Here is a 23,899-nt window from a genome sequence, read left to right as displayed (position 1 = left end):
CAAAAAAGATGTCCTTTCATTACAGGGGACTGGAATGCAAAACTGGGAAGTCAAGAAACACCTGGGGTAACAGGTAAATTTGGCCTTGGAATACGGAATGCAGCAGGGCAAAGGCTAATAGAGTTTTGCCAAGAGAACGCAGTGGTCATAGCAAACACCATCTTCCAACAACATAAGAGAAGACTCTACACATGGACATCACCAGATGGTCAACACTGAAATCAGATTGATTATATTCTTTGCAGCCAAAGATGGAGAAGCTCTATACAGTCCGCAAAAACAAGACCAGAAGCTGTCTGTGGCTCAGATGATGAACTCCTTATGGCCAAATTCAGACTTAAATTGAAGAAAGTAGGGAAAACCGCTAGACCATTCAGGTATGACCTAAATCAAATCCCTTATGATTATACAGTGGAAGTAAGAAATAGATTTAAGGGCCTAGATCTGATAGACAGAGTGCCTGATGAACTATAGACGGAGGTTCGTGACACTGCACAGGAGAAAGGGATCAAGACCATCCCCATGGAAAAGAAATGCCAAAAAGCAAAATGGCTGTCTGGGGAGGTCTTACAAATAGCTGTGAAAAGAAGAGAGACGAAGAGCAAAGGAGAAAAGGAAAGATATAAGCATCTGAATGCACAGTTCCAAAGAATAGCAAGGAGAGATAAGAAAGCCTTCCTCAGTGATCAATGCAAAGAAATAAAGGAAAACAACAGAATGGGAAAGACTAGAAATCTCTTCAAGAAAATTAGAGATACCAAGGGAACGTTTCATGCAAAGATGGGCTCCATAAAGGACAGAAATGGTATGGACCTCACAGAAGCAGAAGATATTAAGAAGAGGTGACAAGAATACACAGAAGAACTGTACAAAAAAGAGCTTCACGACCCAGATAATCACGATGGTGTGATCACTCACCTAGAGCCAGACATCCTGGAATGTGAAGTCAAGTGGGCCTTAGAAAGCATCACTACGAGCAAAGCTAGTGGAGGTGATGGAATTCCAGCTGAGCTATTTCAAATCCTGAAAGATGATGCTGTGAAAGTGCTGCACTCAATATGCCAGCAAATTTGGAAAACTCAGCAGTGGCCACAGGACTGGAAAAGGTCAGCTTTCATTCCAATCCCAAAGAAAGGCAATGCCAAAGAATGCTCAAACTACTGCACAATTGCACTCATCTCACATGCTAGTAAAGTAATGCTCAAAATTCTGCAAGCCAGTCTTCAGCAGTACGTGAACCGTGAACTCCCTGATGTTCAAGCTGGTTTTAGGAAAGGCAGAGGAACCAGAGATCAAATTGCCAACATGCGCTGGATCATGGAAAAAGCAAGAGAGTTCCAGAAAAACATCTATTTCTGCTGTATTGACTATGCCAAAGCCTTTGACTGTGTGGACCACAATAAACTCTGGAAAATTCTGAAAGAGATGGGAATACCAGACCACCTGACCTGCCTCTTGAGAAATCTGTATGCAGGTCAGGAAGCAACTGTTAGAACTGGACATGGAACAACAGACTGGTTCCAAATAGGAAACGGAGTACATCAAGGCTGTATATTGTCACCCTGCTTATTTAACTTCTATGCAGAGTACATCATGAGAAATGGTGGGCTGGAAGAACCACAAGCCGGAATCAAGATTGCCGGGAGAAATATCAATAACCTCAGATATGCAGATGACACCACCCTTATGGCAGAAAGTGAAGAGGAACTAAAAAGCCTCTAGATGAAAGTGAAAGAGGAGAGTGAAAAAGTTGGCTTAAAGCTCAACATTCAGAAAACTAAGATCACGGCATCTGGTCCCATCACTTCATAGCAAATAGATGGGGAAACAGTGTCAGACTTTATTATTTTGGGCTCCAAAATCACTGCAGATGGTGACTGCAGCTATGAAATTAAAAGACGCTTACTCCTTGGGTGGAAAGTTATGTGCAAGCTAGATAGCATATTTAAAAGCAGAGATAGTACTTTGCCAACAAAGGTCCGTCTAGTCAAGGCTATGGTTTTTCCAGGGGTCATGTATGGATGTGAGAGTTGGACTGTGAAGAAAGCTGAGCGCCGGAGAATTGATGCTTTTGAACTGTGGTGTTGGAGAAGACTCTTGAGAGTCCCTTGGACTGCAAGGAGATCCAAGCAGTCCATTCTAAAGGAGATCAGTCCTGGGTGTTCATTGGAAGGACTGATGCTGAAGCTGAAACTCTAATAGTTTGACCACCTCATGCAAAGAGTTGACTCATTGGAAAAGACCCTGATGCTGGGAGGGATTGGAGGCAGGAGAAGAAGTGGACAACAGAGGATGAGATAGCTGGATGGCATCACCGACTCGATGGACATGAGTTTGAGTAAACTCAGGGAGTTGGTGATGGACAGGGAGGCCTGGTGTGCTGCGATTCATGGCGTTGCAAAGAGTCGGACACAGCTGAGCGACTGAACAGAACTGAAAGGGTAAAGCAGCAACAATCTTCTCCTCCCTTGAACCACCTGCTAGCCTAGTGCCTCTCTATAAGGATGAGAAAGGAATCATCCACCACCTTCTTTTCTGCTAGAGACCACAGTTCATTAAGCACAAAATCCATGGTTCTCAGGATCAAACCTGTTTTTTTGTCACTCTATACGATGGATAAAATAGAAGTTTTAGCATAGCCTTCTGCCCCATTTCCAGACGTGGGTTACTCCTTAAGAGAGAAACCTCCTTTTCCTTAAACAAATGAGTAAGATTTTCTCTTCAAAAAGGAGATTCTGTGAACATCTAATAAATTATCACCAATTAAACAACTAAAGTCAGCTAATACTCTTTAGTACTGTTGCCAACATCAATGCTAAATGTTAAGACAGAAAAACTTGATCTCTTCATCCAAACTGCTAACATAGTTAGATTTAATTCATTTTTATAACTTAACATGGAATTAGGCAGTCTTTATTTAGTTTGACAGTTGCTGAGGACCTACCAAGTGCCAGAACCTACTAAATGCTAAACTTTGGACATAAAAATAATGAAGTTGAGTTGCTACCAAATCCATGTGCTCCAAACTTAGATTGTTTGTGGGGTGGGGAGTGGGGTGGAGGAAGCTCTTAACAAAGTGTGTTAAATGACACAACGGTGATTTGCACAGCTTACCCCAGAGTACAGAAAATATTTCTGAGAGGAGATGATGCTGGATGAGCATTTTTATAGAAACGTTCTCTTTACTTTTTATTTTTATTCTTTTCCTTATTTTCTCTCTTTAATCTTTTTAATCACTTACTTTATAGTCCATTTCATATTTTCCTATATCTTTGGTTCCAGAGATGCCAAGTCTCCTGTTTGCTTTTATTTTTGGTGGGTAATGTCCATGTTTTGTCCGTTCTGTTCGAGGGTACACCACCAGGTATTATTTTCATCATGGCAATCTTACATGCTCTGGATTCTGGCAATGTAACTGCAAACCAGTTTTGCATTTGTTAACACTGTAGTCTCAGAAGACCAAATTATGATGTGGTTACAAAAGAATCTCTACTCCTTATTCTGGGCGTAAGGATCCCATACCACATAAGCAGGTTAAAATCAGACTTGAAATTCACAATAAGACACAGGTTTGGGGATGGTAGCAGACTATATTTCCAAATTTGGCTACAACAACAGCTCCCATTTCAAATGTTCTTTGTTCTCTGAGACCCTGACACTCCTCCAGTGAAGCAGTAGAATCTATGTGCTATCTCTCTAAACTGGACAGGCCTTTGTGACTACCTTGACAGAATATGGGAGGAGTGACTCTATGACTCCAAACGTAAGTCATTAAAATGCCACATACATCTTGCTAGTTCCTTCAGGATGCTTGTTCTTGAAACTGAGCCAAGTGCTGTGGGAAGTTTAATCAGCCCATGGAGAGGCTCATGGGCTCATGCAGAAGGAAACTGAGGCCCTAGTCAAGCTCCCAGGTGATTGAGGGGCAACATATCAGCCATGTGACTGAACCACCTGAAAAGTGACTCCCCTAGTTTAGCCACTCCAGTGCCATATGGGGCAGAGATGTAGTTTTGTGAGTAAAACAGATGATGACTTCTTTTAAATCACAAACTTTATTAGAGTGGTTTGTTTCTTATGCAACAATAGATAAATAAAACAGAATCTCCTCTTTTCATTAGATTTCTTTTTCATCCTGAGTCTCAAGTGGATACTATTGAGGAAATATCCCTCTGTAATAAAACTGTACTGCATGCTAACATATAATAGACAGGTTTTACTGGACAAAAAATACAACCTCTTTCAAGTGTATGTTATCAGCACCCTTGCTAATTACCCTTCTGAAAATTTTAACTTAGGACTACAAACTTCAGTTACCCCTTTCTCATATATTTTCCTCATGTGGCAGGGTCTTATATCTTCCACCTGAGTGTCATAGGTTCATTCCTCCCCAGCTGACCACAAGCCAATTCTTAGCATGGACGCATGTCTTCAACTGTACTTATGTATAACAAAAAAGCCTATTATTTCGATGCACAAAGGAAGCAGAGTATGGTGGTCCCCAGCCTTTGGCTAGAAACCTGTTTTCTTTCCTTCCTGCAACAGTCCTTATAATTGAAATATTCTCATTTTAAACCTCTGAATCTGTGGCCTTATTTTTTTTAAGAAAACAACATTGCTTGCAGTCTTCCTGAGCCAGCATAAAATTTCTCTAGATAGCCTTTCTCTCTGTGTAGCCCTTCAAAGATTTTGGTTTTATGCAAGGGTATGCAATTCTCTATATCTTAAAAGCCCAAGGGTTCATTTTCTGTCCCTGAATGGGCATTAAGACTCAAGGGATGACTATTTCTTGGTCCAATAACTCTCTCTCCCCACTAAAGGCCAACACAACACTAGCCTGTAATATACTTATTGTTGTGACTTTGGGGTATGTCTTACTTGCTGGCATTCTGAAAGTTTGCTATTTTTCTTGTGAGCTAAGCTGTGTATTTAAACTACACCATTTGTTTTTTATATACTGTGGGATACATGCAACAAGAGGGGTTCCATATTATTACATTCTACCATGTTTAGAAAAGTAAGCTCTTTAGCCAAGTAGAGAGAGAAGGAAAAACATTTTACATAGAGAAAACAGCATCTGCAAAAACTCACTTGAGTAACAACTTGGTTACACCCTGGAACTCTAAGAAATCTACTACTGTTGCAGTGCAGAGGCAATACAAGGTAATAAGTGGCAAGAAATGAGATGGAGAGGTAGGTAGTTGCTAGATAATAAGCACTTTGTAACACAAGCTAAGGAGCTTGAAGTTTTTCTGTAGGAAATGGGAACCACCAAAGACTGTAAAGACTTATTTCAGTAGATCACGTCAACAGATTATACAGCATATAGATTTGAGTTGGGGGAGGGGGACCTGACAATAGAAAGATCAGATATCTTTGGTGGGGGGAAGAGGGGGAGTGGAGAACAAACAGAGGCCAAAGATGCAGCTCCGAACTATGGCAGTAATAGTAGTGACGGAGAGAAAGGTAGAGGTCAGAAATTTAAGGAGTTACAATGAATATGGATTAGAGAATCACGAAGAAGAAAGAATTTACGCTACGTTCCAGATCTGTAGTTTGAGCAACCAAGTGGATATTGGGTGGTAGGATAAAAGGGTTTAAGATGAGGAATTCAATTTTAAATGCATAGTCAATTTCCTGATAGAGATGATCAAAGAGCAGTTAGATATCATTACCAAAGGGGAACTATGGGAAATGGAGGGACCCCAATTCCACTGTGGATTCCATTTTTACTGTAGGAATTTGTATGTCCAACACTACCCAGCTGACATTAATAGTGTCAGATATGGTAGCTAGCATAAGCTCATCCTAGCAACCCAGGAGATTGAAGGTAAGTCTCTGGATTCAGGTATCCAAGCTTACAGTTATGGTGACCATGTCTTAGGTCTTCTGAAATACTCAATTTCTGGTGAGTAAAACATCTTTACTGAAGCTGTATCATTCCAACACATACACTGAGAAAGGCATTTAAGCCACATTTTTCTTAAGCACCAAGTGCCTAAGGAAAAAAAAAGTGGTTCAGGTCAGAAACAAAACAGACCGTTTGAACAGCCCTATGTACATGGCTACAGTCCATGGGGTCGCAAAGAGTCGGACACGACTGAGCAACTTCCCTTTCTTTCTTTTTTTCTATGTACTTATCAGATGATCACCAAGGGTGTCACTTTTTACTCTAGAGTCTCTCCTTTCCTTCCCCAACAAGACTAAGAAAGAAAAGAGAAATGTTTAAAGTCCCTAGGAGGACAAATATAAATTAATAATTTCTCAAGTGCCCTAGAGCAAAATTCCTTTTGTTGAGCAACTTTTTCCTTTTAACTTTTAATTTTGCCATAATTTGAGTCTCATAGAAAAGTTGTAAGACTAGCAGAAAGATTCTCGACATACATTTCACCCAGATTCTCCAAATTTTAACAATCTACCAATTTGCTCTATTATTTTCTCTATATAAAACACTAATTTTTTCCTGAACTGTTTGAGAGCTAGATGCTAGCCTGATGAGCTTTTACCCCAAATACTTCATTGTGTATTTCTTAAAAACAAGGTCATTCTCTTATATAATTCAGTACAAATATCAGGAAATTAACAGTGATACGATATGATTATCTAATCAACAGACTCCATTTGGCTTTGCCAATCATCCCAAAAATGCCTCTCACAGCAAAAGAAAAGCCCAGATCACACTGCATTCAGTTGTCAGTCTCCCTAACATGGAACAGTTTTTTAGTCTTTTTCTTTTGAAAGAAAAAATTTTAAAGTTATTTTTTAGAAAGTCCCCCATATTGAGCCTTTCTTAATTTCTCTCATGACTGAATTTCAGGTTATTCATTTTTGGCAGGAACACCATGGAAGTAATGTTGAGGTCAGTTTGTCACAATATTGGCGAGGCTGGGTTTACAGCTTAGTTAAGGTGGTATCTGCTGGTTTTCTCCAGTTACTATTTCTCCCCAGATGGAGAATGCCTGACATGTGGCATGGAGCCTACAGGATGGAGGCCGTCCCAGCCACCACTGGGTGCCCGTGGCAGGTAGCGCACAGGATAGAAGACCCACTTGGCCTCGCCCCGCTGCCCTTGGGTTGGCCAGAGACCAGAGGTGCGCTGCTAGTCAGCTCAGTCATACGTGCACACAAGAGCCCGCGCACAGGCCCAGGCGGGCAGCTCCAGTGGCAAGGGCCAAATCAGGCGCCAGGTGGTGGTCCAAAGGCCCAGAGCCCTGCGCATATCCAGAGGCCCAAAGTCCTTGGCGGCAGACACCGAAGGAGACTGTGTCAGCAGTTACTATTTTTCCCTTAGTAATTAATAAGAATATTATGGGTAGATACTTTGAAACTATCAAAATATTCCATTACTGATAAACCACCTACCAATTTTAATGTCTATTGATGATTTTTGCCTAAAACAATTATTATTTTGATGGATGCCAATTGATGATTTTCTATTTCGATTATTCTTTCTACTTTCATAGTTGGCATTATATTGATACTTTAACAAAGAAATTTCTCTTTTACCTACCTATCTATTTTCATCAGAATGAACTCACGGGTTCTTATTTGGCTCAATGAATTATAACTCATTATTTTCACTCCTTTGATGCTCAGTTTGGGTTTTTTTTTTTTTTTTGGTTTGTTTTTTTAGTGGGTCTGAGTCCCTCTAAAGAAGAAATTCTTAAGTGTTTTTCCATCCCCTTATATGATAAAGAAAGCATACAGGGGGCTGAGCTGCCTAATTGCCCTTTCCTAGGTGAGAAAACTCTAGGAGTTTCCTTGGAGGGCTGCCCCTCCTTACTGAGAACAGAACTGGGAGCACTTCAAAATGCTTACTTTCCCTTTCCACCTGTCAGAAGCATAAAGGGAGTTTTCTCAGATCTTCAACATGAAAAAGTGGTGACACCTGGAGATAAAAGTCATAAAAGTGTGGGAATCTCCTTAGCCTGGATTCCCAGGAGTTCTTAACTCTCAAGCTACTCCACACTCAGTCTTCAAGCAACTAGTAAGTTATCATTTAAGTGATCCTACAAACTGCAGCAGCTCATGCTCTGTATTCACCTGTCTCTCTGGTTTTCAGAGTGGTGATTGTCCTATGACCTCAACTCTGAGAAATATATTAAAAGTTACTGATTTTCAGTTTCAGAGTTTTTTTTTTTTCTTGTTGTAGGAAGGGGAACAAAAACTTCTAAGCGCTTCACATGTTAGAGCAGAAACTGGAAGTCTCTAGATATAGATTTATTTTTCTATTATTTCTTTCTCCAAAAGTTATTAATAATCTAAGGCAAAGAATGTGCTAAAAGAGGTAAAAGAAAAAACTTAAGGTTTATTTTAGGTAAAACAACACCCACTAGATTATATTATATACCATCCCCTCATTTCTCTTTATCAGTCTACCCTACTGTGGCAGGAGCCTTGTTTGCCATGGGCATATTGCATGCCTGGTACATAAAACAGTATGTGGCACACAGGAAGCATTCAATAAATATTTGTTAGACTACTGAGCTAGGAGATAAGGTGCTTTTCTTGCCTCTGATCTCCATTATCATAAGGCTAGAAAGGGGCCAAATCCAGCCCTTGTCGTCTTCTGGGTTTTGTGTTTCATCACCAATTGAAATAGAAAACAATTTTAAATCAAACAGCTTTAAAGCATATTTAAAATACTATTAAATACTCAGTAACAACAGAATTTCTTTATGGCAACAGAAAACTGACTCATCCTCCTGGTCATCTTGTACACGAGATTTTTTTTTAACCTCATTTATGGATGTGTTCCATTTTTTTCTTATGATACTGCTTATGTCTACTTACCATATCCAAGACACTGAAGTAGTAAACTCATTAGATATTTTTTAAACAAGCTAGGCAGTATGGCCAAAGGCAGAATTTAATATTTAGAACATTTGGCACATTCAAAGACCACAATTAGACAGATCTGCTTTGACTGAGTTTCATGCAGTGCAACTAGAATGCTTTCGTTACGGGATAACTTTTGCAGCTGTACTTTTTGCCTTCCATTTTAGAATGTCAATATACTTTAAAATATTTCATCTTACTTATACACATTTCATTAAAATTACAGTATTTAATTAAACTATACTACAACACACAAGCCAACACTGGCAATATAGAAGCCAATGAAAAGAACCTGTCGCAAAGTTTTTTACAGCTGCAGATAAAATTTTAAGAGGTTTAATACTAGACACACAGTTTACAAGAAAAAACAAACATTCACAAAGGAAGATAGCAGGGAACTTACTATAAAGATGTTAATGTTGAAAAAAGTTCTCTTATAATTTGATAAGATAATATTAAAATTAAATGAGAAATATGAACTCAGTCCTGAAAGCAATGGGAAGTCACTTAAGAATTTTAATCAGGAAAGTAATTAGATTAACTTTTATAAAGATTATTTTGTTTAATTCCCTTCATCACACTATCTAATTGTTTTAAACTTATTAATTGTGCTTCCCCAACTAGAATGTAAAGTCTAGGAGAATATAGATTATATCTGACATATTCATTGTTATAGCCCCCAATACCTATTTGTCACATGCAGCAGGTAAAAAACAAAAATAGCTGAATGAATTAACATAACCAACCAGTTAAGAAGCTAATGCTTTTGGGTGGGGCTGGGCAACAAAACAACAACAACAAATAATTAAGATCCTAAACCAATGAATTGTTAGTAGGGGCACAGTCTCAAACCAGCCTGAAAAATACTAAAAAGTGAGATTTGAAAACTGGTAACCAAAAGATGTGAGCACTGAGGAAAAGTAAAATATCATGTGTGGAATTTCAAAACTTCCTATAAAGCAAAAATAATAAAGACAGTGTATCAATGGCATAAAGATAAACAAACAGATAAATGGAATAGACTGGAAAATCCAGAAACAAACCCTTACATTTAAAATCAGTTAGTTTTTGATAAGGGTGACAAGTTCATTCAATGTGGAAAGAATGGTATAAATGGTATGGGACAATTGGGTAGCTACATACTAAATGAAGCTAGACTCTTACCTCACACTATATACAAAAATTAATTCATGGATCATAGAAATAAACTATAAACTCTTAAAAGAAATTACCATGAGTATATCTTCATAACCTTGAATTAGGCAATAGCTTCTTAGATATAACATGAGCAATGAAAGAAAAAAAGAATAAATAAGTAGGATATCATAAAAATTAAATTGTGCTACAGAGGATATTATCAAGAAAGTGAAAAAACAACCCACATAATGGAAGAGAACATTTGCAAATTATATAGCTGATAAGAGTTGTACCAAGATTATATAAAGAACTCTTACAATTCAACAACAAAAAGGCAAATAACACAATTTTTAGATGTGGAAAGGACTCAAATAGATGTTTCTCCAAAGAAAATACTCAAGTAGCCAAAAAGCACATGAAAAGATGCTCAATGTTATTAGCCGTTCAGAAAATGCAAATTAAAGCCACAGTGATATACCACTTCACGTCCATTAGGATGGCTAAAATTATAAAAGAGAGAACAAGTGTTGGTGATGGTATGGAGAACCCAGAACCCTCACTCACTGATGATAGAATTGAAAAGTTATATAGTCACTTTGGAAAACAGTTTTAAAAGGTTAAACAAAGTCAGCATATGACCCAATAATTTCACTCATAGGTATATCCAAGAGAAATTAGAGCATACAGCTTATATAAAAACTAACATACACACGTACACAGCAGTATTATTCGTAATAGCAAAAAAGTAGTTAACAACTCAAATATCTAGCAGCTGATTGATGGATAAATAAAATGTGGCAAATCTATATAACAGAATACTATTCAGTCATAAAAAGAAATGAAGTATTATTAATATATGCTACAAAATAGATGTACCTTGAATATATTATGCAAAGTGAAAGAAGCCAGACACAAAAACACAAATATTCTATAATTCCATTTACATGAAATATCTAGAATAGGCAAATCCATAAACAAAGAAGCCAGATTAATGGTTACCTCAGGTTGATGGTGGAGGATTAGGAAAAGTGACCACTAATGAGTTCAGTTCTCTTGGGAATGATGAAAATGTTATAAAATTATTAGAAAGTGGTGATGGCTGTACAACTCTCTGAGTATACCAAAACTCAAAGAACTAGTCTCTTTAAAAGATGAATTTCATCATATGTAAATTATATCACAATAAAGCTATATTAAGATAGCACACACACGCACTTCTGGACTTTTGAATAGATCATTCCCCTCCCTGGTGCTTTCCAGCTGACTGCTGCAAAATGCTCAAACAAATTTCAAAAATAAAACATATCAAAACTCTTCCAGATTTATAACTATAGGCCTGAAAGTTAATTTAAGGAAGTGTTAGAGTGTGAAGTCCTTGACAGCCATAAAACTATCAATAGCATAGTTCTATTTCCCTTCATCCCTGACCCTGTTGTTTATTTCCTATCACATTATCTTATATATAGTAAGCGCTCAGTAAAAGTTTGCTCAAATGAATCTTTAAAAAAAAGTCTGGGAATGTGAATGGTTAGAAGGAAGTATTGCTACAGTGAGGCTTTCCAGAAGAGTACTGATTTCTGAATTCCATCTCTTTCTATTTTTAGCCTTCAGCCATTTTGAGGGGAGGAAAGATCTGAGATGTGAGAGTTGAACCATAAAGAAAGCTGAGAGCCAAAGAACTGATGCTTTCGAACTGAGGTGTTGGAGAAGACTCTTGAGAGTCCTTTGGATTACAAGGAGATCAAACCAGTCCATCCTAAAGGAAATCAATCCTGAGTATTCATTGGAAAGACTGATGCTGAAGCTGAAACTCCAATACTTTGGCCACCTGATACAAAGAGCTAACTCATTAGGAAAGACCCTGATGCTGGGAAAGATTGAAGGCGGGAGGAGAAAGGGACAACAGAGGATGAAATGGTTGGATGGCATCAATGGACATGAGTTTGAGCAAGCTCCAGGAGTTGGTAATGGACAGGGAAGCCAGGCATGCTGCAGTCCATGGGGCCACAAAGAGTTGGAAACAACTGAGTGACTGAACTGACTAACTGAAGATTTGAGAAATCTTCAGAACATGATCCTAATATAAGGGGTGCCAGTATTACCTTCTTGAATTTTTAATTAAAAACATCTTTCATGCAGACCATCTCTACAGCAGAGTTGACATAAAACACAACAAACACCCTTGTACCCTCTTAGACTAGGGAATGGGGTGGTCTGGTTAATATCCACTTACTAAACATAGATCAATACTTATGAAATGAATTGGAACAAAATGTACAACAAATTGAGTTGATGTGATCTTATCTTTCTTGAATAAATCAGACAATATTTAGGTATCTTGCCCTGCCTTAGGGTCATGGCTGTAACCAACTATCATTATTCTTTATGTTAGGTTGTTGTTACATGTGTACTCAGTGAGGAAGTTTCCATTAATGCCAGGTAGACTAATTTTTACTATAGGACAGTGAAACCAAGAAAATTAAAAGCTCAAGTCTGCAAGATGAAACATCTTTTAAAAAATAAATAATCTGTAATTTACCTCTAAATTATGAAGCAAAACGAAAGAAAAGCCGAATGAAAACTTAACTAGGAGGAATGCTGGCATTTGAGAATCCTTTCAAAGAGGAGTGATCAAAGGAGTAAGCTTCATACAGTCTTTCAAATATGAAATGTTTGGTGGACTATAAAGAGAGGAGGAACAGAAGGATCTCTGCAAATACTGGTTTGATGAAGACACAAAAAGAGAAAAGCTAATTTATTTATTTGTGCCTTTTAATTTCTTTCTCTGTTTCCATTCTAAGAAACAGACAACCACACCAGGCCAAGCAAACAAGGATGCAGAGTTATAATGCTCTTTTACATGTTAAGTTCACAGCAGCAATTTTATATGGCCTGGAAATTTCATCAAATCTGTTTAAGTTTCCAGGTGTTGCCAATTTCACCTTTAAAAATCACTACTGTACACATTAGCAAAAATACACTGCTTAAAATATCTAACAGGGTGGCTTACTGGAACAAGAGATAGCCCATGAAAGGCATACTAAAAAGTCTCCAGAAAACCATATGTAATACTTAAATGTCTTATTGCTTGTTAAGTAAACAGAACATCTACCTTGGAACTTGAAGGTGAGGTTGGCCTCCCTTCCCCACTCTCTTCATTCTCTAGCCTGTCCTCTAAGACAGCGTCTTTGAAAAGGCAGCTGCAAAGTTTTCTCTTCGAAAATCAACTCTAACATGTTTTAAAAACTAAGAAATAGTTATATGTATTCACAGGGGGAAAAATCTGGCACTGAACTTTTCTTCTGAATTCCCATATACAGGAATCACAACAATTTACGAAAGTTATCTGTAAATTAGACAAGTAACTTCACACATATTAGATACATGCAGAAAGATTATAATTTTAAACAATTATAATTGGGGATATAGATTTTTAAAAAACTAAAAAGTTGATCCTATATTAAAATGTCATTTGAACACAGTAAACATTGTTCTGTGTTCTTTGAAGGCTCACGGCAGGGCTAGGTTTACATTTAAATCATTGACATTATTTGGTAATTATTCATTTTGGAGTAAAATCTAATATGGCCACTCATGTCATAAGATCACAAATGATAGAGTTGGAAGGTATCCAAGAGCTCACTAGTCTAATTTCTCATTTTACAAAAGAACGAGGCCCAACTTGTTAACTGATTTGTCCAAAATGCCTGGTGCTTTCAAGATTCAGACAGAGCAAAATGCTGGGTTTATTTTCTTTAACATTGAAACTAACTGAATCACATTTAATCAAGAAGAAACATCTTTCAAAAGTTTAATTTTTTACTTTCACCATAAAGTGATTTTCTGAGTTTGAAAGAATATTAAGTTAGCAATCACTTTTTAATAAAGCAAACCTTCAAATATTTTAAATAATCCAGGATAAACAACAAGGTCCTACTGTTTAGCATAAGGAACTATATTCAATATCCTGTAATAAACCATAATGGAAAAGAATATAAAAAACAATGTATATATATGTAAATACATATATAAAACTTAATCACTTTGATATACAGCAGAAATTAGCACAACATTGTAAATCAACTGTACTTCAATAAAAATAAATAAATGAATAAAAATTAACCAGGGAAGTCCAAAGTTAGGGTTCTCCCTTTTATCTTTTTCCCACAGTAGTAGATGCAGGAATCTTATATCTGACTTCAATCTAAGGAAAGGAAAATCATTAATGGAGCAATTTAATCCACAAACTGCCATCTCCTCAAATAATTCTGATGGGTTTGTCGATTTTATGCTAACCATTGCAATATGATTTGGTATCCTGACCACTGTGGACTAGACATTCCCAACGAGGGTCTGACTTGACCTACTTAGACCTTGACATCTGGAAACTGCATTGTTCCCCATCTTCTCTCCACCACCTGTGAAAAAGATCAGAAAGGTTAGTTGGCAGGTCCTAAAGATGAGATGACAGGCCTGTAGATGCACTTGTGGCCTCTGACCTGTGAGCAGAATTCTCACTTGCATGACAAAGTGAAGCAGAAGTCTGGATTTCTAGAAATAGAAGGAATTTTCATTTAAATGAATTGTCTCTAGAGACCCTGGGTAGATACCACAAATGAGATGATCATAAATTTTCTTAGCAAATCCTTAATCTTTGTTTTTAATGACACCATTATTTTTGTATAATAAGAAAGAGTAAGTAAAGAGATCTAAGGGTAGAAATTTTTTAAAGAAAGAAAAGTGTTATTTGCTCTGTTTGGCTTCAAAATAAAGTTAATATGCAGCATGCCAATGGTTAACCAAAATATCTAATCTAGAATCCAAAGAATAAATATGAAAATTAAAATAACACTGAGACATAATGATCTGAAGGACAATGGGTACCCACACTTACTATGCAGATGTTCCACAGACAAAGATGGCTTTCTAGCTCTGCTATCTATCCCTAGAGGCTTCAGCCTTAAGTCTGATACAGAACCACATTATAAGCTGTAATGATTTCATTTTCTCTATCCTTTGAGATATTAGAAAGGTCCAAATTATGGTCAGACTGCAAAACTAAAAGTAAAAAAACATGCACAGAATTGCTTGTGGGTGCCATTAAAGAAAGTGAATAGATGCCTAGAAGGGTGATATCACAATGAGGAAGCTCACAAGCAGACTGGCATCATTACACAATGTCAGCTAGTTGGCCAACTGAATTACCTAATTCTGATTTCCTTTACCTATTTATTCCTTAATCCACCATTACTGAAATTAGAGGATCTAAAACCATGCTCCTAATGAGGAAAATCGTATCTCTCAACAACAACAACAACAAAATAGACTCAACAGAGTCACCAAAATTCCTCCGAAAGAGAGTCACAAAACATAAGAAGACAGAATACGTCATTATGCTTACTTAACACTGCATTGTTCATCATACAAACCAGGACACTATCAAAAATGAAAGGGGACACTATTAAAACTTACACTAGGAAAGGATGCAGAGCAACAGGAACTCTCATTTACTGCTGACAGAAATGCAAAATGTTAATAGTCACTTCAGATAGTCTGGCAATTTCTCACCAAGTTAGACATATATCCACCATATAACCAACTTAGCAGTCATGTTTCTAGTTATTTTCCCAAGTGAAATGAAAACATGTTCATGAAAAAATCTGTATGTAAGTTTTTACAGCAGCTTTATTCATAATCACTGAAAACTGGAAGCAACCAAGATACTATTCAACAGATAATGGACAAACAACCTGTGAGACATCCATACAATGTAATACTCTTCAGTGATAAAAAGGAACAAGCTAGTGATTCAGATAAGATGGATATAACTTAAATGCATCTTCCTAAGTGAAAAAAGGAAGACCTGAAAGGTTACATATTATGCAATTCTCTTCATATGACATTCTACAAAAGGTGAAACTAAAAGTACAGAAAAACAGGTGAGTGGCTGTGAGGGCCTGGGGGAGTGGACAGCAGTCTACTACAGGGGGCACATGGGAACTTGTAGGGTGGAGATAATATTCTGGAGAGGCGGATACCAGATGGTATGTATCTGGTAAAGTACAAAGAACCTTCCAACACGAAAAGTGAACTTTAATATATGCACATTTAAAAAAATCAACCAAGAGGTTGGGGACCTCAAGATGGAATGCAGACATAATCTCACTGAAAAGGCTACAAGGAAAAGAAAAAGGAAGGAGCTAACTTAAAATTACTTTGGAAAATCATGTTTTGATCGGAAACAGTAAGGGTAGAAGAAAAAGGAACTGTACATGAACAGTTTTCTAGTTGGCAGGTTGTTCTTATAGTGGTAGAAGTTAACATTTCTGAAACTGCTTTACCTGTATGCCACAGTTGAAGAAATAAGGAGATGGATGACAGATGGTGGAAGCCAGGCTAAAAAGTTCAGATAAACAAAAGGGGAAAGCTAAAATAATTCTATGGTACAGGATTAGTTAGCGTTATCAGTATGAATTGATGTTTAGCTTAATATCAGGTGTTTCCCTGGTGGCTCAGAGGTTAAAGCGTCTGCCTGGAATGCAGGAGACCCGGGTTCGATCCCTGGGTCAGGAAGATCCCCTGGAGAAGGAAATGGCAACCCACTCCATGAGCCCACAGCATCCTGCAGTGCCAAAAAGTAAAGAAGTTTTCAAAAAACCCAAAAGGATGGGGACTTAAGAACCAACCTGAAAGAGCTTCCATCTGCCAAAGTTGGAACCACCCGAACAGCAAAGTAACATAGTAAGGAATTATAACTCTAAGTATAAAATAAATATGCACAAGTCCATATTGATATAAATAAATGACTGAAGAAATAAATGAGGGAGAAAAGACAGATCTTCCTTACAAAATTTCAAATAATTTATGCAGATACTCTAAAAGTTTAATCTACTCCTCCTTTGAGCATAGGCTAGACTTAGTGACTTATGAAGAACAGAGCATCGGGGGTAGAGAGGTAACCTTATAGTGAAGAAGCCTAGCAACACTGCCTTGGCCAGATAACTCAAGGTTAACATCAACAATAGTAAGTCATATTGATAGAACGTACCCCTAATATTATGTGATGAGAAGGGCAATTTATTTCTGTGGTATCATTCCCCCCCAAAACATAAACTCAGTCTACACAAGGAAAACATTAAGGAAACCCAAACTGAGACATGATAATAAACAAAGTGGCTGACAATACTCCTCAAAACCGTTAAAATTACGAGAGATAAAGGCTGATAAACTGTCAAAGAGCAGAGGAGACAAAGAGACATGATATCTAAATGCAATGTGGTACCCTGGATTGAATCACAGAACAGAAAAAAGACGTTAGTGGAAAAGCTAGCAGAATCTGAATAAAGTCTGGAGTTTAGTTAATAGTAACGAACTGCTACTGATTTCTTAGTTTTGACAAATGTACCATGGTTGTATACATGTTAACAATGGGGAAAATGAGATGAGGGATAAAAAACTCTGATATTTGTAACTTTTCTGTAAATCTAAAATTATTCCAAAATTAATAGTGTAATTAAAAAGGAAAAAAAATAGGACACTGTGCCCATCTCATGTACGGTCCAAGCCTACCTTCACTTTTAGCATCCTTTGTTGAAAATCTGGAGCATAACAGTTGAGTTTGTGCTATCTGGTGATAAATAGAAAATCTAACTGGATACCATCACTGCCTAAAAAAATTTGTTTAGAATTGCTTTTATAATTTTTAGCTATATATTTTTATGCTTTAAAAAAGGCTCCCTGAACTGATTTGGAGGGGGGTGTTGGGGATACAGAAGAAAAGATAATTTGTAATGAAATTTAGAACTTCCTTTCTGTTCAGGTTTTATATTTAAGGCTTAAATATTTTATTCTTGCAGAAGAGATAAGAACAACATGGCAACTGGAAGAGAAATCCCATTACTCACAAGATCAGTGATGAACTGGGGAGTCCACAACACTACTGTATCTCAAGAGAGATAAGAAACAAACAAATTGGTAGAGTTTAAAAAGATCACTTATAAGGATAAACGGGAGTAAAAGAAGATAGTGAAAACTGACAAGCCATCTTCTCTCCTTGGCTGGTAGCAAACAGGCTGCATGTTTTAATTAACTTTTTGTATTAAAACAACTCTGTCTGCTGAAGTAAGACTAACATTCTCCTTAGAGAGCTCTTGCTGCCAGAAATACCTTCTATTTTGGTGGGGGGGGAGGTGGGTGGGAATAAATTACAGAGAGAGTATAGAAATCATTTGAGAGCAAACATTTTTCTTGATGCTCTTCTCCCTTCAATAGCTGTACGAAGAGGGTAGGTGTTTAAGGGAGTTACAGGTATTTCTAAGTACACTGCTGCTGCTGCTAAGTCGCCTCAGTCGTGTCCGACTCCGTGTGACCCCACAGACGGCAGCCCACCAGGCTCCCCCGTCCCTGGGATCCTCCAGGCAAGAACACTGGAGTGTTTTGCCATTTCCTTCTCCAATGCATGAAAGTGAAAAGTGAAAGTGAAGTCGCTCAGTGTGTCCGACTCTTAGCGACCCCATGGATGGCAGCCCACCAGGCTCCTCCGTCCATGGGATTTTCCAGGCAAGAGTACTGGAGTGGGGTGCCATTGCCTTCTCCAGGGAGGTGCATCACAAACTAGAATTATAGACAAAATTACTTTCCAGTGTGTCCAATATACCACTGTGCATTATACCTGAACCTAATATAATAGTAACACAATAAATATTACCCTTAATTTTCCCATAGAATCCGTTTTATTTATTCATTTAGTCAATAAGTATTTACGTTCCTTATGTGCTAGGAACATTTTTTTTTTTAACAGCTCTGTTTGTTTGGAGAGAGAAAAGATACATGCTCATTATTTTAAAATTCAAACAAGTCAAACAAGTACAAAAACGACAGGCAGTAAAAACCATTCTACAACCTAACACACCCAGAATTTAACACTTGGTGAAAAAGAATCTAGACATTCCTCTTTTATCAGGCACATTAATAATTAATTTATTAAAAGCAATTTAGCCACTTTTCAAGTAAGTTTCTTAAAAAAAAAAAAAGGATAACAGCGAAAAAGTTTGAATTTTTAAATCAATATTAAACCTAGACTCTACCCTTATTAAAAATAATCTGAAAATTCAGCCCAATGATTTTCCTTCACCTGAAATGTATCTAATAGAACTTTTCTCTGACTATTTCTACTTAGCCTATAGTACATAAATGGTCACTTACTACCTGCAGCAGTAAAAAGTAATAGTAAACAACAAAACAAAACCAAAAGAAAAAAAAACAGTAAAATACTTAAGTGTTGAAAATCACATTCAAACGCAGAGATAGAGGGCTGAAGACAGGGAACTACACAAGTCATTGCATATTTCTCTTGATTTTTACTTCCATGTTCATCTTGAAAATTCTCAACAGAGAAAGGTTCAGGCATTTTCTTACTAAATACAACTTTAAGTTAACTTGGGCTTGATTCACTAGGTTAAATCTAAGAGTGAAAAATGACAATATCTAAAGCTTTCACAGCATCTGAATTTTTAATACAGTGCAAACAAAACATACTCTCTTCTAAGCGATCAGTTATCCCTGTTTCCACCCACCTTTCCTTTCATTCCCACTTACACTGATATCAACAGATGACTTGATGGATCCCCCTGACTTCCACCCTGGCCTCCCTTCACTTTCTCCTCACCTCACTCTAATGTCAGAAGTTATAGGTATACTCTGGAATTGATTTCAGAATGGTTCCACTAAGAGAACTTAGCATTCCTCTTCTTGAAGCTTAGCCTTTGTTTTGGCTCTTCTCTTGCTGCCCCATAACTCAATACCCTGTCTTTATGTCCAGCTGCGGACTGCCATATCTCTACCTACTCTTCTCAATATCATTTCCGATACTGCTGAGGCTATTGATCTTTTTAAAACAAACAAACAAAAAACAGCATTTGGCTTTACTATTTTTCCTTTATTATCTATTTTCTATATCTCTGATTTCTGCTCTTATCTTTATTTTTACATTCCTTCTACTTACTGTGGGGTTACTTTGCTCTTCTTTTCTAACAGACTTCTTCAGGTAGAAGATTAGACCATTGTTTTAAAGTGAGCATTATTTACTTTAGCTGTTTCAACATTCTTGCCTGTTAGTTCCATCATTTCTGCCTTTACTTGGTCTGTTCATTTGGTTATAAGTTATATTTTCTCAATTTTTGACATGTCTATAATGTTTTTACTGTATGCTAAATATTGCTGATTTATATTCTTGAGTGTTAGATTCTGTTAAAAGAGGACTGGACTTTGTTCTAATGGGCAGCTAAATTACATCTAAACCAATTTGATCCACATGGGGCTTATGTTCAGGGTGGGTGTAGAATAGTCTTCATTCTAGAATTTAGTCCTACTACAAAGTGGGTGACCCTTCTGAAGTCTTCCCTAAATTTCCCATGTATTCAGAGGGGTTTTTTTACTCTGGTGATGGGAACCCAAATGACTTCTGATTCTGTACAAGCACTGGGAATTGTTCAGTTTACAGCTCTTAATAACTCTTTCCTAGAAGCAGTTCTTGGCATTTCACCATAGCCAATGTGCAGAAGTGTGGGACTCCTATACGGATTTCTAGAGCTCTTTATCTGTAATAACTCCTTCCTCTATGGTATATTATTGCCCTTAAATTCTAGCCACCATGGCTTCCCCAAACTCTGAAGTTTATGTCTCACACCACTCAGCAATACCATCGGGTTCTATTGGGGATTTCTCTCCTGTACCACAACTGAAAACTGCCTCCAGGCAAAGAGCCACAGCAATTGCAGAGCTCACATCTTCTGATTCCTCTAGGAATCAGACTGTTAGACTGCCAGTTGTCCAGTCTGTGAGGACAATTGTTTCAAGTATCTGTCCAGTTTTCCCGTTGTTTATATAGAGCAGCAATTCTAGATCCTGTACTCTCATGGTGAGAAACAAAAGTCCTTTCTCACATTATTTGACTATATATAAAACAACAAAATGAGTGCATTAACAAAAATGTATAGACTACATTAACAAAAATGAGTGCAATGAGCCTATTACTTCAAAAGATAAAAATATCAGCATTTGTTGCCAACAACAAAATTAGAACTTTCAGGCAAAAATTAGAATTGCAGAAAACATATCAGCGACCATAACCTTGACAGCTTTCCAATACTTACTCCTTACTACTTTTTGGATAAGATCAGTGGTGATACTAACACATATGTGGAGTTTTTATATTGTATACTAACGGTTTGCACACCTCAGTGAACCAATATTTCCAAATGACCAATGCATGGTACAAAATTATGGGTGAGTAAAATATTCATTCAAAATAAAAGACAGAACAATAGATTTTAACGTAATAATATACAAAAGTTCATTGAAATGATTTCAGATTCCACACTGCAACTAACCTTTAAGAAACTACTACCTGTCAAGTTCTGCCATAAGATCAAAGAATACTCAACTACCTGAAAAAATGATTAAATTACTCCTTTTTCCAGCTGCTTCTGCTGCTGCTAAGTCGCTTCAGTCGTGTCTGACTCTGTGCGGCCCCATAGATGGCAGCACACCAGGCTCCCCCGTCCCTGGGATTCTCCAGGCAAGAACACTGGAGTGGGTTGCCATTTCCTTCTGCAATGCATGAAAGTGAAAAGTGAAAATGAAATCATTCAGTTGTGTCCAAATCTTAGCGACCCCATGGACTGCAGCCTACCAGGCTCCTCCATCCATGGGATTTTCCAGGCAAGAGTACTGGATTGGGGTGTCATTGCCTTCTCCACCTTTTCCAGCTACATACCTGTGTAAGACTAGATTTTCTTCATTTACTTCAACCAAAATAACACTTTCCAACAAACTGAAGGCAGAAGCAGATATGAATATTCCATTGTCTGCTATTAAGCCAAAGATTTACAAAAATATAAAACAATTAACTCTTTCTAGTATTATTTATATTAACATTCAATGAGTTTATTATTGTTTTTATATTAGTAAATATTTTATATTTCTCTTATTTTTTAATTTCTGAATTTCTGATACAGTAAATATCAACAAATACAATCCACTGAAACAAAATCTCCTTGCTATCTTCAATAATTTTTAGCATTGAACAGGGGTCCTGAAATCAAGAAGTTTGAGAACCTAACAAGTCTAAGTAGTGTGAAACTGCAAGAGATTTTGCTCAGTTATACCAGGCTAACTCCAGCCTCTGACACTGCCCCAACACTTAGCAAGTGTCTGTGTTAAGTCACTTCAGTCATATCTGACTCTGTGCGATGCTAGGGACTGTAGCCTGCCAGGCTCCTCTGTCCATGGGATTCTCCAGGCAAGGATACTGGAGTGGGTTGCTATGCCCTCCTCCAGAGGATCTTCCTGACCCAGGGATCGAACCCATGTCTCTTACCTCTTCTGCACTGGCAGGTAGGTTCTTTACCTCTAGCACCACCTGGGAAGCCCAAGTGTCCAGTGAAGAAAAAAAAAATGGCTATGCATTTTGGGCTTACCTTAATTTCCATCTGTCAAACTAGCCCACACAACTGTTAAAAGTTCTTCTGATTTCTCTTTTCCCCTCTGGATTCCCTCTGCCTGGAAAAAAACTAATCCTAAAAACATGCCTATACTTAGCAATTGCTCTCAGAAACAAACAGCTAGCTATCTCAGTTCACATGAGAAGGAATCTCTAGAATTTAAGTTTACCTCTTCTCTTTGCTTCCATAGCTCTATAGCTTTCAAAATAAGATTTTTAGATTTATCCAATTTCTGCATAACATCTATAGCCTGCCGCTACTCACCACATACTACTCAGGCCTTTTAATCCACTTGCTGGTGTTATTTAGTCATTAAGTTATGACTCACTCTTTGCGACCCCTGAACTTTAGCCCACCAGGCTCCTCTGTCCATGGGCTGTCCCAGGCAATAATACTGGAGTGGGTTGCCAGTTCCTTCTCCAGGGATCTTGCCGACCCAGGGATCGAATCTGTGTCTCGTGCTTGGCAGGTGGGGTTCTTTACCACTGAGCTGCTACCAAATAACAATAGGCAACACTTATTAACTAGCAGCCAAACAATATTCTAAGCATTTTATATAATGCTTAGAACTCATTTAATTCTCAAGAGAACATAATAAAGTATTGTCACTAAAGTTACACAGCTTATAGCTGGTAAAGTAAGAATTCAAATCCAAGCAGTTTGGCTTCCGAGTCTTTAACCTTTGCTGTATATACTGTACCTTTTTCCTTCAGGAAGTTCAGTTCAGTTCAGTCGCTGAGTCGTGTCCAACTCTTTGCGACCCCGTGAATCACAGCACACCTGGCCTCCCTGTCCATCACCAACTCCCGGAGTTCACTAAACTCATTTCATCAAGTCAGTGATGCCATCCAGCCATCTCATTCTCTGTCATCCACTTATCCTCCTGCCCCCAATCCCTCCCAGCATCAGGGTCTTTTCCAATGAGTCAACTCTTTGCATGAGGTGGCCAAAGTACTGGAGTTTCAGCTTCAGTATCAGTCCTTCTAATGAAGACCCAGGACTGATCTCCTTTAGAATGGACTGGTTGGATCTCCTTGCAGTCCAAGGGACTCTCAAGAGTCTTTTCCAACACCACAGTTCAAAAGCATCAATTCTTCTGTGCTCATCTTTCTTTATAGTCCAAATCTCACATCCACACATGACCACAGGAAAAACCATAGCCTTGACTAGATGGACATTTGTTGGCAAAGTAACATCTCTGATTTTCAATATACTATCTAGGTTGCTCATAACTTTTCTTCCAAGGAGTAAGCATCTTTTAATTTCATGGCTGCAATCACCATCTGCAGTGATTTTGGAGCCCTCAAAAATAAAGCCTGACACTGTTTCCACTGTTTCCCCATCTATTTGCCATGAAGTGATGGGACCAGATGCCATGATCTTCGTTTTCTGAATGTTGAGCTTTAAGCCAACTTTTTCAC

General features: G+C 37.7%; 1 protein-coding gene and 1 non-coding gene across 3 annotated transcripts in view; one reads left to right on the top strand and one right to left on the bottom strand.

Moving 5' to 3' along the window:
- The window catches only part of PDSS2 (decaprenyl diphosphate synthase subunit 2), a 263,125-nt gene that overhangs the window by 196,656 nt on the left and 42,570 nt on the right, over positions 1 to 23,899 (bottom strand). The gene's annotated exons all lie outside the window — the stretch shown is intronic.
- TRNAS-GGA lies at positions 16,477 to 16,549 on the top strand. Its single transcript has one exon. It is a non-coding gene; the product is annotated as a tRNA-Ser (tRNA).

Source organism: Oryx dammah, unplaced genomic scaffold, assembly GCF_014754425.2.
Source record: "Oryx dammah isolate SB20612 unplaced genomic scaffold, SCBI_Odam_1.1 HiC_scaffold_4, whole genome shotgun sequence".
NCBI classification, from domain to species: Eukaryota; Metazoa; Chordata; class Mammalia; order Artiodactyla; family Bovidae; genus Oryx; species Oryx dammah.
Note: the sequence above shows the minus strand (reverse complement) of the source record. Positions and strands in the feature narration are given on the sequence as shown.